Below are 2500 nucleotides of genomic sequence, written 5' to 3'. Positions count from 1 at the left end.
GAAATGTATACATTTTCAAAAGCATGGTTCACCGTTATATTTAGTTTGCTACTTTTCCCGCCGACCGCCATTTCGAATGTGCTCATTAACTTCAACCAAACATTGTTTATAGATGTGCAGTTTATAATTAGCGTTTTCTTTGCGTGTTAGTTTAATATTTTATTCTTCAGTTTATAAGCAGCCACATTAAAACTGCTTCACTAGCTTGCATTAAAAGTTGCTAGCAGCTAGCTAGGTAAAGTTGACAGAGCTATCTGAAGCCCCCACAGACCTGTTGTCCATGCACACTCCTAGGCAAAATGCTACTCTTGTAAGAATAAAACTCATTGTGTAAGTCTCAATCTCAACATCCCCCCCCCCCAAAATCTCACCAGTAGTCACCATTTAAAGGGTCATTTCTCAATTTTTTTTCCGTGGATGCATGCCCCCGGAGCCCTCTACTGTTGCTAGGTTACCAACTTACACCACCGCGGCTACAAAAAAACCTAGAGGAAACACTGCAATTGAGTATATTAGGGTGTAAAAAAAACAGATATAAAGGGCTCTCATCAGGCTTATATAGCCAAGAGGTTAGACATGAACTATAACTTGTCTTTTTTTCTCTCTCTCCAATGACAGATGGGATGGCCCTGTAAATTGTGCAGCACTGTTGTACCAACCAAGAGTGCTTTTTTAAAGCATTACAGACTGCACCATGGGACCTTTGGGCACAGCCATGCCTTGCCTTGCATTCATGTAGGTTGCCCATGCTCTTTTAAATGCTGGAGTTCCCTTTGCTCTCATCTGTCCAGATACCACCCAGAAGTCAAATTCCTCAACTCACCTCAAGTAAGTCCTTCATTCACCTGCCCCAGGTGTAAAAGGACTGTGCCAGGAGCATCAATGATATGATGGCCAGAACGTATACAGTTGGAGAAGACAGGAAGTGGTTGCCAAGTCTCCTGGGGTGGTGTAATTTAAGGAAAGACGGCCTGCCCTCTTTGAACCTTGCAGGTAAATGATTTATCATTCTATTTTTCCTGACCAAGTTTCCATTGTGACTTGGACATGACATACAAGACTCACTTTTTGCCTGAAAATGTATACTAAAACCCTTAATATCAGTAACGGTCAACATTTGCTGTCTTACAGATTAATGAAAAGTTCCGAAGGTGCACTGCTGTTCCACAGGAATCAACATTTATGTCCCAGCTGGACAGGTACACTACAAAACTCCTGGAGCTCTTCAGTGCAAAAGGAGGAGTGACTGGTCAGCGCATCAAGAACTTGTTGATGGAACTGATACAGGTGGGTTAAAAGTGGTTTAAAAGTTTAAAACTGAATCTGTAATCATGCTCTAATAACGGTATCACAGATTTGGAGTAAAATTGCCAACAAAATTCATTTATTTACTATTATTCTATTAACTCTAGGACCCAAGTGCCTCTGCAGTGATGAAGAGAGATGTGACTCTGAGATGCCTCATAGAGTACATGGGAGAGAGTGGACAGGAGCTAATCTCTGACTACTGTGTAAGTATTGTTTAAAAGCAGGTTTGGATCAGTCTGATGTACAAGCTTAAATTGGGTTTACTTTTATGTGAACTGACTGAACCAGCAGTTGTCAGGTGGAGGTCGAGCGTGCAGCTCGTTGGCAGGAGCCCCAGGATAGCCAATTAGCATAGCACCACAGAGTAATGCCTTTCTGTCTTGTGTTTCTGTTTGCCCTAAAAAAAAACAATGCAAACAAAAAATACTCCCCTTAAACAAGCATTAAAACATTTACTCTATATATATAACATATTACTGTTTGTTTGTTTGTTTTAATTTCTGGTGGTTCTATTCAGGTTTTTTATATGCAAATTAAAAATGCCAATAAAAAACATGTGGCTGGAAATGCATCTATTGTACCAAGTTTAATGTACAAGATCTCAAATTAGAATTCAAAAGTTTTCAAAATGGTCTTCACAAAAGTAATCATTATCTGAATTAAATCACACAACTTATATTAAATATAAAATTAGATGTTTGTTTTTTTTAATTACTGTTTTTGTATCTCAAAAGGGAACTGCAGAGACCACTGTTCATGAGGACCTGGAAATGAAGAATATGAGCATCTACATCTGTCGTGAGCGAAATGCAGTAGGAATCATCATTGAGGGAGTACCAGTCCTTACTCATCTTGGAAACTTGGCCAAAGCATGCTGCCTACTTCTGGGGTTGACGTATGCACTTAATCCTGAGTATCCATCCAAACTTAACAAAACATTTGAGGTGTTTCAAAGACTTTTTGTGGGACTCGACACACTGCGCCCAAAACCAACCTCCAAATTCATGACTCTCAAAAACAAGCTTCTAGCTTAGGCAGTGAGCCATGACTGTCAGCTTGCACTTTTAAACAGCTATTTTCTTGTGTCTGTTCCAAATCATTACACATTGTTCATTGAGTGGAGTTCTTCAGAATGTTGTAACGGTTTGTCCTGTTCAGGTTTTATACAAAGCTCCAGGTCATCGTTTCTGGT

The 2500-nt window shown here is 39.7% G+C and overlaps 1 protein-coding gene and 1 long non-coding RNA gene across 9 annotated transcripts in view; one reads left to right on the top strand and one right to left on the bottom strand.

Moving 5' to 3' along the window:
• Positions 1-2500, bottom strand: part of ntrk1 (neurotrophic tyrosine kinase, receptor, type 1) — a 294126-nt gene that overhangs the window by 251420 nt on the left and 40206 nt on the right. The window lies entirely within an intron of this gene.
• On the top strand, positions 1178-2091 carry LOC133635929 (uncharacterized). The gene is made up of 3 exons (XR_009822141.1): positions 1178-1287; positions 1413-1511; positions 2043-2091. It is a non-coding gene; the product is annotated as an uncharacterized LOC133635929 (long non-coding RNA).

This window comes from Entelurus aequoreus, linkage group LG20 (genome assembly GCF_033978785.1).
Source record: "Entelurus aequoreus isolate RoL-2023_Sb linkage group LG20, RoL_Eaeq_v1.1, whole genome shotgun sequence".
NCBI classification, from domain to species: Eukaryota; Metazoa; Chordata; class Actinopteri; order Syngnathiformes; family Syngnathidae; genus Entelurus; species Entelurus aequoreus.
Note: the sequence above shows the minus strand (reverse complement) of the source record. Positions and strands in the feature narration are given on the sequence as shown.